The sequence below is a fragment of the Heterodontus francisci genome, chromosome 5, assembly GCF_036365525.1.
Source record: "Heterodontus francisci isolate sHetFra1 chromosome 5, sHetFra1.hap1, whole genome shotgun sequence".
Lineage (NCBI taxonomy): Eukaryota > Metazoa > Chordata > Chondrichthyes > Heterodontiformes > Heterodontidae > Heterodontus > Heterodontus francisci.
In genome coordinates, this window is record NC_090375.1 from 204,126,701 (window position 1) to 204,143,260 (window position 16,560).

Consider the following 16,560-nt stretch of genomic DNA (forward strand, 5'->3'; position numbering starts at 1 on the left):
GGTGATCACTTACCCTGGAAACAGGCCGGTCAGTGACCCCAGAAACAGGGTAGTCAGTTAACCTGGAAACAGGGCAGTCAGTTACCCTGGAAACAGGGCGGTCAGTTATCCTGGAAACAGGACGGTCAGTTTCCCCGGAAATAGGGCGGTCAGTTATCCTGGAGACAGGGTGATCAGTTACCCCGGAAACATGGAGATCAGTTACACCGGAAACAGGGCAGTCAGTTACCCTGGAAACAGGGCAGTCAGTTATCCTGGATACAGGGTGGTCAGTTACCCTGGAAACAGGGCAGTCAGCTACCCAGGAAACAGGGTGATCAGTTACCCCGGAAACAGGGCAGTCAGTTATCGCGGAAACAGGGTGATCAGTTACCCTGGAAACAGGGCAGTCAGTTATCCTGGAAACAGGGGGGTCAGTTACCCCGGAAACAGGGTGGTCAGTAACCCTGGAAATAGATCAGTCAGTTACCCCGGAAACAGGGTGATCAGTTATCCTGGAAACAGGGCAGTCAGTTACCCTGGAAACAGGGCTGTCAGTTACCCTGGAAACAGGGCAGTCAGTTATCCCGTAAACAGGGTGATCAGTTACCCTGGAAACTGGGCAGTCAGTTACCCTGGAAACACGGCAGTCAGTTACCCCGGAAACAGGGCAGTCAGTTACCCTGGAAACAGGGGAGTCAGTTATCCCGGAAACAGGGTGATCAGTTACCCTGGAAACTGGGCAGTCAGTTACCCTGGAAACAGGGCAGTCAGTTACCCCAGAAACAGGGTGATCAGTTACCCTGGAAACTGCGCAGTCAATTACCCTGGAAACAGGGCGGTCAGTAACCCTGGAAACAGATTACTCAGCTACCCCGGAAACAGGGTGATCAGTTATCCTGGAAACAGGACGGTCAGTTACCCCGGAAACAGGGCAGTTTTTTACCCTGGAAACAGCGCACAAAGTTATCCCGGAAACAGGGTGATCAGTTACCCTGGAAACAGGGCAGTCAGTTATCCTTGAAACAGGGCGGTCAGTTACCCCGAAAAAAGGGCGGTCAGTTACCCTGGAAACAGGGCTGTCAGTTACCCCGGAAACAGGGCGGTCAGTTACCCTGGAAACAGGGCAGTCAGTTACCCCGGAAACAGGGTGATCAGTTACCCCGGAAACAGGGTGAACAGTAACCCTGGAAACAGGGCAGTCAGTTACCCCGGAAACAGGGCGGTCAGTTGCCCTGGAAACAGGACAGTCAGTTACCCCTGAATCAGGGAGATCAGTTACCCTGGAAACAGTGCAGTCAGTTACCCCAATAAACAGGGTGAACAATTATCCTGAAAACAGGGCGGTCAGTTACCCCGGAAATAGGGCGTTCAGTTACCCTGGAAACAGGGCAGTCAGTAATCCCGGAAACAGGGCGGTCAGTTACCCCGGAAACAGGGCGGTCAGTTATCCCGGAAACAGGGTGATCAGTTACCTTGGAAACAGGGCAGTCAGTTATCCTGCAAACAGGGCGGTCAGTTACCCCGGAAACAGTTTCGTCAGTTACCCCAGAAACAGGGACATCAGTTACCCTGGAAACTGGGCAGTCAGTTGGCACGGAAACAGGGCGGTCAGTATCCCGGAAACAGGGTGATCAGTTACCCTGGAAACAGTGCAGTCAGTTACCCCGGAAACAGGGTGATCAGTTACCCTGGAAACAGGGCAGTCAGTTATCTCGGAAACAGGGTGATCAGTTACCCTGGAAACAGGGCAGTCAGTTACCCCGGAAACAGGGCGCTTATTTACTGTGGAAACAGGGCTGTCAGTTACCCTGGAAACAGGGCAGTCAGTTATCCTGGAAACAGGGCAGTCAGTTACCCCGGAAACAGGGAGATCATTTACCCCGTAAACAGGGCGGTCAGTTACCCTGAAAACAGGGCATTCAGTTACCCCGGAAACAGGGCAGTCAGTTAACCTGGAAACAGGGCAGTCAGTTACCCTGGAAACAGGGCATTCAGTTATCCTGGAAACAGGGCGGTCAGTTACCCCGGAAACAGGGTGATCTGTTACCCTGGAAACAGGGCAGTCAGTTCTCCCGGAAACAGGGTGATCAGTTACCCTGGAAACAGGGCAGTCAGTTCCCCCGGAAACAGGGTGATCAGTTACCCTGGAAACAGGACAGTCAGTTACCCCGGAAACAGGGTGATCAGTTACCCTGGAAACAGGGCAGTCAGTTATCCCGGAAACAGGGTGATCGGTTACCCTGGAAACAGGGCAGTCAGTTACCCCGGAAACAGGGCGGTTATTTACCGTGGAAACAGGGCAGTCAGTTACCCTGGAAACAGGGCAGTCAGTCATCCTGGAAACAGGGCAGTCAGTTACCCCGGAGATAGTGCGGTCAGTTATACTGGAAACAGGGCGGTCAGTTACCCCGGAAACAGGGAGATCATTTACCCCGGAAACAGGGCGGTCACTTACCCTGGAAACAGGGCAGTCAGTTACCCCGGAAACAGGGCAGTCAGTTAACCTGGAAACAGGGCAGTCAGTTACCCTGGAAACAGGGCATTCAGTTATCCTGGAAACAGGGCGGTCAGTTACCCCGGAAATAGGGCGGTCAGTTATCCTGTAAACAGGGTGATCAGTTACCCCGGAAACAGGGTGATCAGTTACCCCGGAAACAGGGCAGTCAGTCACCCTGGAAACAGGGCAGTCAGTTACCCTGGAAACAGGGGAGTCAGTTATCCCGGAAACAGGGTGATCAGTTACCCTGGAAACTGGGCAGTCAGTTACCCTGGAAACAGGGCAGTCGGTTACCCCAGAAACAGGGTGATCAGTTACCCTGGAAACTGGGCAGTCAGTTACCCTGGAAACCGGGCAGTCAGTTACCCTGGAAACAGGGCGGTCAGTAACCCTGGAAACAGATTACTCAGCTACCCTGGAAACAGGGTGATCAGTTATCCTTGAAACAGGGCGGTCAGTTACCCCGAAAAAAGGGCGGTCAGTTACCCTGGAAACAGGGCTGTCAGTTACCCTGGAAACAAGGTGAACTGTTACCCTGGAAACAGTGCAGTCAGTTACCCCGGAAACAGGGCGGTCAGTTAACCTGGAAACAGGGCTGTCAGTTACCCCGGAAACAGGGTGATCAGTTACCCCGGAAACAGGGTGAACAGTAACCCTGGAAACAGGGTGGTTAGTTACCCCGGAAACAGGGCGGTCAGTTGCCCTGGAAACAGGGCAGTCAGTTACCCCGGAAACAGGGAGATCAGTTACCCTGGAAACAGAGCAGTCAGTTACCCCAGAAACAGGGTGATCAATTATCCTGGAAACAGGGCGGTCAGTGACCCCGTAAACAGGGCGTTCAGTTACCCTGGAAACAGGGCAGTCAGTAATCCCGGAAATGGGGCGGTCAGTTACCCCGGAAATAGGGAGGTCAGTTATCTTGTAAACAGGGTGATCAGTTACCCCGGAAACAGGGTGATCAGTTACCATGGAAACTGGGCAGTCAGTTACCCTGGAAACAGGGCAGTCAGTTACCACAGAAACAGGGTGATCAGTTACCCTGGAAACTGGGCAGTCAGTTACCCTGGAAACAGGGCAGTCAGTTACCCTGGAAACAGGGCGGTCAGTAACCCTGGAAACAGATTACTCAGCTACCCCGGAAACAGGGTGATCAGTTATCCTGGAAACAGGGCGGTCAGTTACCCCGGAAACAGGGCAGTTTTTTACCCTGGAAACAGCGCACAAAGTTATCCCGGAAACAGGGTGATCAGTTACCCTGGAAACAGGGCAGTCAGTTACCCCGGAAACAGGGCGCTTATTTACCGTGGAAACAGGGCTGTCAGTTACCCTGGAAACAGGGCAGTCAGTTATCCTGGAAACACGGCAGTCAGTTACCCCGGAAACAGGGAGATCATTTACCCCGGAAACAGGGCGGTCAGTTACCCTGGAAACAGGGCAGTCAGTTACCCCGGAAACAGGGCAGTCAGTTAACCTGGAAACAGGGCAGTCAGTTACCCTGGAAACAGGGCATTCAGTTATCCTGGAAACAGGGCGGTCAGTTACCCCGGAAACAGGGTGATCAGTTACCCTGGAAACAGGGCAGTCAGTTATCCCGGAAACAGGGTGATCAGTTACCCTGGAAACAGGGCAGTCAGTTACCCCGGAAACAGGGTGATCAGTTACCCTGGAAACAGGGCAGTCAGTTACCCCGGAAACAGGGTGATCAGTTACCCTGGAAACAGGGCAGTCAGTTATCCCGGAAACAGGGTGATCAGTTACCCTGGAAACAGGGCAGTCAGTTACCCCGGAAACAGGGCGGTTATTTACCGTGGAAACAGGGCAGTCAGTTACCCTGGAAACAGGGCAGTCAGTTATCCTGGAAACAGGGCAGTCAGTTACCCCGGAGATAGTGCGGTCAGTTATCCTGGAAACAGGGTGGTCAGTTACCCCGGAAACAGGGAGATCATTTACCCCGGAAACAGGGCGGTCAGTTACCCTGGAAACAGGGCAGTCAGTTACCCTGGAAACAGGGTGATCAGTTATCCTGGAAACTGGGCGGTCGGTTACCCTGGAAACAGGGCAGTCAGTTACCCCGGAAACAGGGTGATCAGTTATCCTGGAAACAGGGCAGTCAGTTAGCCTGGAAACAGGGTGATCAGTTACCCCGCAAACAGGGCAGTAAGTTACCCTGGAAACAGGGCACTCAGTTATCCTGGATACAGGGCAGACAGTTATCCCGGATACAGGGTGATCAGTTACTCTGGAAACAGGGCAGTCAGTTACCATGGAACTGGGCAGTCAGTTACCCTGGAAACAGGGTGATCAGTTACCCTGGAAACAGGGTGATCTGTTACCCTGGAAACAGGGCGGTCAGTTACCCCGGAAACAGGGCAGTCAGTTATCCCGGAAACAGGGTGATCAGTTACCCTGGAAACAGGGCATTCAGTTATCCCGGAAATAGGGTCATCAGTTACCCTGGAAACAGGGCAGTCAGTTACCCTGGAAACAGGGCAGTCAGTTACCCCAGAAACAGGGTGATCAGTTACCCTGGAAACTGGGCAGTCAGTTACCCCGGAAACAGGGTGATCAGTTACCCCGGAAACAGGGTGAACAGTAACCCTGGAAACAGGGCAGTCAGTTACCCCTGAAACAGGGCGGTCAGTTGCCCTGGAAACAGGGCAGTCAGTTACCCCTGAATCAGGGAGATCAGTTACCCTGGAAACAGAGCAGTCAGTTACCCCAGAAACAGGGTGAACAATTATCCTGAAAACAGGGCGGTCAGTTACCCCGGAAATAGGGCGTTCAGTTACCCTGGAAACAGGGCAGTCAGTAATCCCGGAAACAGGGCGGTCAGTTACCCCGGAAACAGGGCGGTCAGTTATCCCGGAAACAGGGTGATCAGTTACCTTGGAAACAGGGCAGTCAGTTATCCTGCAAACAGGACGGTCAGTTACCCCGGAAACAGGTTCGTCAGTTACCCCAGAAACAGGGACATCAGTTACCCTGGAAACTGGGCAGTCAGTTGGCACGGAAACAGGGCGGTCAGTTATCCCGGAAACAGGGTGATCAGTTACCCTGGAAACAGGGCAGTCAGTTACCCCGGAAACAGGGTGATCAGTTACCCTGGAAACAGGGCAGTCAGTTATCCCGGAAACAGGGTGATCAGTTACCCTGGAAACAGGGCAGTCAGTTACCCCGGAAACAGGGCGCTTATTTACTGTGGAAACAGGGCTGTCAGTTACCCTGGAAACAGGGCAGTCAGTTATCCTGGAAACAGGGCAGTCAGTTACCCCGGAAACAGGGAGATCATTTACCCCGTAAACAGGGCGGTCAGTTACCCTGGAAACAGGGCATTCAGTTACCCCGGAAACAGGGCAGTCAGTTAACCTGGAAACAGGGCAGTCAGTTACCCTGGAAACAGGGCATTCAGTTATCCTGGAAACAGGGCGGTCAGTTACCCCGGAAACAGGGTGATCTGTTACCCTGGAAACAGGGCAGTCAGTTATCCCGGAAACAGGGTGATCAGTTACCCTGGAAACAGGGCTCTCAGTTCCCCCGGAAACAGGGTGATCAGTTACCCTGGAAACAGGACAGTCAGTTACCCCGGAAACAGGGTGATCAGTTACCCTGGAAACAGGGCAGTCAGTTATCCCGGAATCAGGGTGATCTGTTACCCTGGAAACAGGGCAGTCAGTTACCCCGGAAACAGGGCGGTTATTTACCGTGGAAACAGGACAGTCAGTTACCCTGGAAACAGGGCAGTCAGTTACCCCGGAGATAGTGCGGTCAGTTATACTGGAAACAGGGCGGTCAGTTACCCCGGAAACAGGGAGATCATTTACCCCGGAAACAGGGCGGTCACTTACCCTGGAAACAGGGCAGTCAGTTACCCCGGAAACAGGGCAGTCAGTTAACCTGGAAACAGGGCAGTCAGTTACCCTGGAAACAGGGCATTCAGTTATCCTGGAAACAGGGCGGTCAGTTACCCCGGAAATAGGGCGGTCAGTTATCCTGTAAACAGGGTGATCAGTTACCCCGGAAACAGGGTGATCAGTTACCCCGGAAACAGGGCAGTCAGTCACCCTGGAAACAGGGCAGTCAGTTATCCTGGAAACAGGGTGGTCAGTTACCCTGGAAACAGGGCAGTCAGTTACCCTGGAAACAGGGGAGTCAGTTATCCCGGAAACAGGGTGATCAGTTACCCTGGAAACTGGGCAGTCAGTTACCCTGGAAACAGGGCAGTCAGTTACCCCAGAAACAGGGTGATCAGTTACCCTGGAAACTGGGCAGTCAGTTACCCTGGAAACCGGGCAGTCAGTTACCCTGGAAACAGGGCGGTCAGTAACCCTGGAAACAGATTACTCAGCTTCCCCGGAAACAGGGTGATCAGTTATCCTTGAAACAGGGCGGTCAGTTACCCCGAAAAAAGGGCGGTCAGTTACCCTGGAAACAGGGCTGTCAGTTACCCTGGAAACAAGGTGAACTGTTACCCTGGAAACAGTGCAGTCAGTTACCCCGGAAACAGGGCGGTCAGTTACCCTGGAAACAGGGCTGTCAGTTACCCCGGAAACAGGGTGATCAGTTACCCCGGAAACAGGGTGAACAGTAACCCTGGAAACAGGGTGGTTAGTTACCCCGGAAACAGGGCGGTCAGTTGCCCTGGAAACAGGGCAGTCAGTTACCCCGGAAACAGGGAGATCAGTTACCCTGGAAACAGAGCAGTCAGTTACCCCAGAAACAGGGTGATCAATTATCCTGGAAACAGGGCGGTCAGTGACCCCGTAAACAGGGTGTTCAGTTACCCTGGAAACAGGGCAGTCAGTAATCCCGGAAATGGGGCGGTCAGTTACCCCGGAAATAGGGCGGTCAGTTATCCTGTAAACAGGGTGATCAGTTACCCCGGAAACAGGGTGATCAGTTACCCTGGAAACTGGGCAGTCAGTTACCCTGGAAACAGGGCAGTCAGTTACCACAGAAACAGGGTGATCAGTTACCCTGGAAACTGGGCAGTCAGTTACCCTGGAAACAGGGCAGTTAGTTACCCTGGAAACAGGGCGGTCAGTAACCCTGGAAACAGATTACTCAGCTACCCTGGAAACAGGGTGATCAGTTATCCTGGAAACAGGGCGGTCAGTTACCCCGGAAACAGGGCAGTTTTTTACCCTGGAAACAGCGCACAAAGTTATCCCGGAAACAGGGTGATCAGTTACCCTGGAAACAGGGCAGTCAGTTATCCCGGAAACAGGGTGATCAGTTACCCTGGAAACAGGGCAGTCAGTTACCCCGGAAACAGGGCGCTTATTTACCGTGGAAACAGGGCTGTCAGTTACCCTGGAAACAGGGCAGTCAGTTATCCTGGAAACACGGCAGTCAGTTACCCCGGAAACAGGGAGATCATTTACCCCGGAAACAGGGCGGTCAGTTACCCTGGAAACAGGGCAGTCAGTTACCCCGGAAACAGGGCAGTCAGTTAACCTGGAAACAGGGCAGTCAGTTACCCTGGAAACAGGGCATTCAGTTATCCTGGAAACAGGGCGGTCAGTTACCCCGGAAACAGGGTGATCAGTTACCCTGGAAACAGGGCAGTCAGTTATCCCGGAAACAGGGTGATCAGTTACCCTGGAAACAGGGCAGTCAGTTACCCCGGAAACAGGGTGATCAGTTACCCTGGAAACAGGGCAGTCAGTTACCCCGGAAACAGGGTGATCAGTTACCCTGGAAACAGGGCAGTCAGTTATCCCGGAAACAGGGTGATCAGTTACCCTGGAAACAGGGCAGTCAGTTACCCCGGAAACAGGGCGGTTATTTACCGTGGAAACAGGGCAGTCAGTTACCCTGGAAACAGGGCAGTCAGTTATCCTGGAAACAGGGCAGTCAGTTACCCCGGAGATAGTGCGGTCAGTTATCCTGGAAACAGGGCGGTCAGTTACCCCGGAAACAGGGAGATCATTTACCCCGGAAACAGGGCGGTTAGTTACCCTGGAAACAGGGCAGTCAGTTACCCCGGAAACAGGGTGATCAGTTATCCTGGAAACTGGGCGGTCGGTTACCCTGGAAACAGGGCAGTCAGTTACCCCGGAAACAGGGTGATCAGTTATCCTGGAAACAGGGCAGTCAGTAATCCTGGAAACAGATTAGTCAATTACCCCGGAAACAGGGTTATCAGTTATCCTGGAAACAGGGCAGTCAGTTAGCCTGGAAACAGGGTGATCAGTTACCCCGGAAACAGGGCAGTAAGTTACCCTGGAAACAGGGCACTCAGTTATCCTGGAAACAGGGCAGACAGTTATCCCGGAAACAGGGTGATCAGTTACTCTGGAAACAGGGCAGTCAGTTACCATGGAACTGGGCAGTCAGTTACCCTGGAAACAGGGTGATCAGTTACCCTGGAAACAGGGTGATCTGTTACCCTGGAAACAGGGCGGTCAGTTACCCCGGAAACAGGGCAGTCAGTTATCCCGGAAACAGGGTGATCATTTACCCTGGAAACAGGGCATTCAGTTATCCCGGAAATAGGGTCATCAGTTACCCTGGAAACAGGGCAGTCAGTTACCCTGGAAACAGGGCAGTCAGTTACCCTGGAAACAGGGCAGTCAGTTGCCCGGAAACAGGGTGATCAGTTACCCTGGAAACAGGGAGATCAGTTACCCTGGAAACAGGGCAGTCAGTTATCTTGGAAACAGGGCGGTCAGTTATCCTGGAAACAGGGCAGTCAGTTACCCCGTAGATAGTGCGGTCAGTTATCCTGGAAACAGGGCGGTCAGTTACCCCGGAAACAGGGAGATCATTTACCCCAGAAACAGGGCGGTCAGTTACCCTGGAAACAGGGCAGTCAGTTACCCCGGAAACAGGGCAGTCAGTTAACCTGGAAACAGGGCAGTCAGTTACCCTGGAAACAGGGCATTCAGTTATCCTGGAAACAGGGCGGTCAGTTACCCCGGAAATAGGGCGGTCAGTTATCCTGTAAACAGGGTGATCAGTTACCCCGGAAACAGGGTGATCAGTTACCCCGGAAACAGGGCAGTCAGTCACCCTGGAAACAGGGCAGTCAGTTATCCTGGAAACAGGGTGGTCAGTTACCCTGGAAACAGGGCAGTCAGTTACCCCGGAAACAGGGCGATCAGTTATCCTGGAAACAGGGCGGTCAGTTACCCCGGAAACAGGGCAGTCATTTACCCCGGAAACAGGGCAGTCAGTAATCCTGGAAACAGATTAGTCAATTACCCCGGAAACAGGGTTATCAGTTATCCTGGAAACAGGGCAGTCAGTTAGCCTGGAAACAGGGTGATCAGTTACCCCGGAAACAGGGCAGTAAGTTACCCTGGAAACAGGGCACTCAGTTATCCTGGAAACAGGGCAGACAGTTATCCCGGAAACAGGGTGATCAGTTACTCTGGAAACAGGGCAGTCAGTTACCATGGAACTGGGCAGGCAGTTACCCTGGAAACAGGGTGATCAGTTACCCAGGAAACAGGGTGATCTGTTGCCCTGGAAACAGGGCGGTCAGTTACCCCGGAAACAGGGCAGTCAGTTATCCCGGAAACAGGGTGATCAGTTACCCTGGAAACAGGGCAGTCAGTTATCCCGGAAATAGGGTCATCAGTTACCCTGGAAACAGGGCAGTCAGTTATCCTGGAAACAGGGCAGTCAGTTACCCTGGAAACAGGGCAGTCAGTTGCCCGGAAACAGGGTGATCAGTTAGCCCGGAAACAGGGAGATCATTTACCCTGGAAACAGGGCAGTCAGTTATCTTGGAAACAGGGCGGTCAGTTATCCTGGAAACAGGGCAGTCAGTTTCCCCGGAGATAGTGCGGTCAGTTATCCTGGAAACAGGGCGGTCAGTTACCCCGGAAACAGGGAGTTCATTTACCCCGGAAACAGGGCGGTCAGTTACCCTGGAAACAGGGCAGTCAGTTACCCCGGAAACAGGGCATTCAGTTAACCTGGAAACAGGGCAGTCAGTTACCCTGGAAACAGGGCGGTCAGTTACCCCGGAAATTGGGCGGTCAGTTATCCTGTAAACAGGGCATTCAGTTATCCTGGAAACAGGGCGGTCAGTTACCCCGGAAATAGGGCGGTCAGATATCCTGTAAACAGGGTGATCAGTTACCCCGGAAACAGGGTGATCAGTTACCCCGGAAACAGGGCAGTCAGTCACCCTGGAAACAGGGCAGTCAGTTGCCCGGAAACAGGGCGATCAGTTAGCCCGGAAACAGGGAGATCAGTTACCCTGGAAACAGGGCAGTCAGTCACCCTGGAAACAGGGCAGTCAGTTGCCCGGAAACAGGGTGATCAGTTACCCCGGAAACAGGGTGATCAGTTACCCCGGAAACAGGGTGGTTAGTTACCCCGGAAACAGGGCGGTCAGTTGCCCTGGAAACAGGGCAGTCAGTTACCCCGGAAACAGGGAGATCAGTTACCCTGGAAACAGAGCAGTCAGTTACCCCAGAAACAGGGTGATCAATTATCCTGGAAACAGGGCGGTCAGTGACCCCGTAAACAGCTCGTTCAGTTACCCTGGAAACAGGGCAGTCAGTAATCCCGGAAATGGGGCGGTCAGTTACCCCGGAAATAGGGCGGTCAGTTATCCTGTAAACAGGGTGATCAGTTACTCCGGAAACAGGGTGATCAGTTACCCTGGAAACTGGGCAGTCAGTTACCCTGGAAACAGGGCAGTCAGTTACCACAGAAACAGGGTGATCAGTTACCCTGGAAACTGGGCAGTCAGTTACCCTGGAAACAGGGCAGTTAGTTACCCTGGAAACAGGGCGGTCAGTAACCCTGGAAACAGATTACTCAGCTACCCCGGAAACAGGGTGATCAGTTATCCTGGAAACAGGGCGGTCAGTTACCCCGGAAACAGGGCAGTTTTTTACCCTGGAAACAGCGCACAAAGTTATCCCGGAAACAGGGTGATCAGTTACCCTGGAAACAGGGCAGTCAGTTACCCCGGAAACAGGGCGCTTATTTACCGTGGAAACAGGGCTGTCAGTTACCCTGGAAACAGGGCAGTCAGTTATCCTGGAAACACGGCAGTCAGTTACCCCGGAAACAGGGAGATCATTTACCCCGGAAACAGGGCGGTCAGTTACCCTGGAAACAGGGCAGTCAGTTACCCCGGAAACAGGGCAGTCAGTTAACCTGGAAACAGGGCAGTCAGTTACCCTGGAAACAGGGCATTCAGTTATCCTGGAAACAGGGCGGTCAGTTACCCCGGAAACAGGGTGATCAGTTACCCTGGAAACAGGGCAGTCAGTTATCCCGGAAACAGGGTGATCAGTTACCCTGGAAACAGGGCAGTCAGTTACCCCGGAAACAGGGTGATCAGTTACCCTGGAAACAGGGCAGTCAGTTACCCCGGAAACAGGGTGATCAGTTACCCTGGAAACAGGGCAGTCAGTTATCCCGGAAACAGGGTGATCAATTACCCTGGAAACAGGGCAGTCAGTTACCCCGGAAACAGGGCGGTTATTTACCATGGAAACAGGGCAGTCAGTTACCCTGGAAACAGGGCAGTCAGTTATCCTGGAAACAGGGCAGTCAGTTACCCCGGAGATAGTGCGGTCAGTTATCCTGGAAACAGGGTGGTCAGTTACCCCGGAAACAGGGAGATCATTTACCCCGGAAACAGGGCGGTCAGTTACCCTGGAAACAGGGCAGTCAGTTACCCCGGAAACAGGGTGATCAGTTATCCTGGAAACTGGGCGGTCGGTTACCCTGGAAACAGGGCAGTCAGTTACCCCGGAAACAGGGTGATCAGTTATCCTGGAAACAGGGCAGTCAGTAATCCTGGAAACAGATTAGTCAATTACCCCGGAAACAGGGTTATCAGTTATCCTGGAAAAAGGGCAGTCAGTTAGCCTGGAAACAGGGTGATCAGTTACCCCGGAAACAGGGCAGTAAGTTACCCTGGAAACAGGGCACTCAGTTATCCTGGAAACAGGGCAGACAGTTATCCCGGAAACAGGGTGATCAGTTACTCTGGAAACAGGGCAGTCAGTTACCATGGAACTGGGCAGTCAGTTACCCTGGAAACAGGGTGATCAGTTACCCTGGAAACAGGGTGATCTGTTACCCTGGAAACAGGGCGGTCAGTTACCCCGGAAACAGGGCAGTCAGTTATCCCGGAAACAGGGTGATCAGTTACCCTGGAAACAGGGCATTCAGTTATCCCGGAAATAGGGTCATCAGTTACCCTGGAAACAGGGCAGTCAGTTACCCTGGAAACAGGGCAGTCAGTTACCCTGGAAACAGGGCAGTCAGTTGCCCGGAAACAGGGTGATCAGTTACCCTGGAAACAGGGCAGTCAGTTATCTTGGAAACAGGGCGGTCAGTTATCCTGGAAACAGGGCAGTCAGTTACCCCGGAGATAGTGCGGTCAGTTATCCTGGAAACAGGGCGGTCAGTTACCCCGGAAACAGGGAGATCATTTACCCCGGAAACAGGGCGGTCAGTTACCCTGGAAACAGGGCAGTCAGTTACCCCGGAAACAGGGCAGTCAGTTAACCTGGAAACAGGGCAGTCAGTTACCCTGGAAACAGGGCATTCAGTTATCCTGGAAACAGGGCGGTCAGTTACCCCGGAAATAGGGCGGTCAGTTATCCTGTAAACAGGGTGATCAGTTACCCCGGAAACAGGGTGATCAGTTACCCCGGAAACAGGGCAGTCAGTCACCCTGGAAACAGGGCAGTCAGTTATCCTGGAAACAGGGTGGTCAGTTACCCTGGAAACAGGGCAGTCAGTTACCCCGGAAACAGGGCGATCAGTTATCCTGGAAACAGGGCGGTCAGTTACCCCGGAAACAGGGCAGTCAGTAATCCTGGAAACAGATTAGTCAATTACCCCGGAAACAGGGTTATCAGTTATCCTGGAAACAGGGCAGTCAGTTAGCCTGGAAACAGGGTGATCAGTTGCCCCGGAAACAGGGCAGTAAGTTACCCTGGAAACAGGGCACTCAGTTATCCTGGAAACAGGGCAGACAGTTATCCCGGAAACAGGGTGATCAGTTACTCTGGAAACAGGGCAGTCATTTATCATGGAACTGGGCAGGCAGTTACCCTGGATACAGGGTGATCAGTTACCCAGGAAACAGGGTGATCTGTTGCCCTGGAAACAGGGCGGTCAGTTACCCCGGAAACAGGGCAGTCAGTTATCCCGGAAACAGGGTGATCAGTTACCCTGGAAACAGGGCAGTCAGTTATCCCGGAAATAGGGTCATCAGTTACCCTGGAAACAGGGCAGTCAGTTATCCTGGAAACAGGGCAGTCAGTTACCCTGGAAACAGGGCAGTCAGTTGCCCGGAAACAGGGTGATCAGTTAGCCCGGAAACAGGGAGATCAGTTACCCTGGAAACAGGGCAGTCAGTTATCTTGGAAACATGGCGGTCAGTTATCCTGGAAACAGGGCAGTCAGTTACCCCGGAGATAGTGCGGTCAGTTATCCTGGAAACAGGGCGGTCAGTTACCCCGGAAACAGGGAGTTCATTTACCCCGGAAACAAGGCGGTCAGTTACCCTGGAAACAGGGCAGTCAGTTACCCCGGAAACAGGGCATTCAGTTAACCTGGAAACAGGGCAGTCAGTTACCCTGGAAACAGGGCGGTCAGTTACCCCGGAAATTGGGCGGTCAGTTATCCTGTAAACAGGGCATTCAGTTATCCTGGAAACAGGGCGGTCAGTTACCCCGGAAATAGGGCGGTCAGATATCCTGCAAACAGGGTGATCAGTTACCCCGGAAACAGGGTGATCAGTTACCCCGGAAACAGGGCAGTCAGTCACCCTGGAAACAGGGCAGTCAGTTGCCCGGAAACAGGGTGATCAGTTAGCCCGGAAACAGGGAGATCAGTTACCCTGGAAACAGGGCAGTCAGTTATCTTGGAAACAGGGCAGTCAGTTACCCCGGAAACAGGGCGGTCAGTTACCCTGGAAACAGGGCAGTCAGTTATCCCGGAAACAGGGCGGTCAGTTACCCCGGAATCAGCGCGGTCAGTTATCCCGGAAAAAGGGTGATCAGTTACCCTGGAAACAGGGCAGTCAGTTATCCTGGAAACAGTGGGGTCAGTTACCCCGGAAAGAGTGCGGTCAGTTACCCTGGAAACAGGTTAGTCAGTTTCCCCAGAAACAGGGAGATCGGTTACCCTGGAAACTGGGCAGTCAGTTACCCCGGAAACAGGGCGGTCAGTTACCCTGGAAACAGGGCAGTCAGTTATCCCAGAAACAGGGCGGTCAGTTACCCCGGAAACAGGGCGGTCAGTTATCCCGGAAAAAGGGTGATCAGTTACCCTGGAAACCGGGCAGTCAGTTATCCTGGAAACAGGGGGGTCAGTTACCCCGGAAACAGGGCGGTCAGTTACCCTGGAAACAGGGCAGTCAGTTATCCCGGAAACAGGGTGATCAGTTACCCTGGAAACAGGGCAGTCAGTTACCCCGGAAACAGGGCGCTTATTTACCGTGGAAACAGGGCTGTCAGTTACCCTGGAAACAGGGCAGTCAGTTATCCTGGAAACACGGCAGTCAGTTACCCCGGAAACAGGGAGATCATTTACCCCGGAAACAGGGCGGTCAGTTACCCTGGAAACAGGGCAGTCAGTTACCCCGGAAACAGGGCAGTCAGTTAACCTGGAAACAGGGCAGTCAGTTACCCTGGAAACAGGGCATTCAGTTATCCTGGAAACAGGGCGGTCAGTTACCCCGGAAACAGGGTGATCAGTTACCCTGGAAACAGGGCAGTCAGTTATCCCGGAAACAGGGTGATCAGTTACCCTGGAAACAGGGCAGTCAGTTACCCCGGAAACAGGGTGATCAGTTACCCTGGAAACAGGGCAGTCAATTACCCCGGAAACAGGGTGATCAGTTACCCTGGAAACAGGGCAGTCAGTTATCCCGGAAACAGGGTGATCAGTTACCCTGGAAACAGGGCAGTCAGTTACCCCGGAAACAGGGCGGTTATTTACCGTGGAAACAGGGCAGTCAGTTACCGCGGAAACAGGGCAGTCAGTTACCCTGGAAACAGGGCAGTCAGTTACCCCGGAAACAGGGTGATCAGTTATCCTGGAAACTGGGCGGTCGGTTACCCTGGAAACAGGGCAGTCAGTTACCCCGGAAACAGGGTGATCAGTTATCCTGGAAACAGGGCAGTCAGTAATCCTGGAAACAGATTAGTCAATTACCCCGGAAACAGGGTTATCAGTTATCCTGGAAACAGGGCAGTCAGTTAGCCTGGAAACAGGGTGATCAGTTACCCCGGAAACAGGGCAGTAAGTTACCCTGGAAACAGGGCACTCAGTTATCCTGGAAACAGGGCAGACAGTTATCCCGGAAACAGGGTGATCAGTTACTCTGGAAACAGGGCAGTCAGTTACCATGGAACTGGGCAGTCAGTTACCCTGGAAACAGGGTGATCAGTTACCCTGGAAACAGGGTGATCTGTTACCCTGGAAACAGGGCGGTCAGTTACCCCGGAAACAGGGCAGTCAGTTATCCCGGAAACAGGGTGATCAGTTACCCTGGAAACAGGGCATTCAGTTATCCCGGAAATAGGGTCATCAGTTACCCTGGAAACAGGGCAGTCAGTTACCCTGGAAACAGGGCAGTCAGTTGCCCGGAAACAGGGTGATCAGTTACCCTGGAAACAGGGAGATCAGTTACCCTGGAAACAGGGCAGTCAGTTATCTTGGAAACAGGGCGGTCAGTTATCCTGGAAACAGGGCAGTCAGTAATCCCGGAAACAGGGCGGTCAGTTACCCCGGAAACAGGGCGGTCAGTTATCCCGGAAACAGGGTGATCAGTTACCTTGGAAAAAGGGCAGTCAGTTATCCTGCAAACAGGACGGTCAGTAACCCCGGAAACAGGTTCGTCAGTTACCCCAGAAACAGGGACATCAGTTACCCAGGAAACTGGGCAGTCAGTTGGCACGGAAACAGGGCGGTCAGTTATCCCGGAAACAGGGTGATCAGTTACCCTGGAAACAGGGCAGTCAGTTACCCCGGAAACAGGGTGATCAGTTACCCTGGAAACAGGGCAGTCAGTTATCCCGGAAACAGGGTGATCAGTTACCCTGGAAACAGGGCAGTCAGTTACCCCGGAAACAGGGCGCTTATTTACT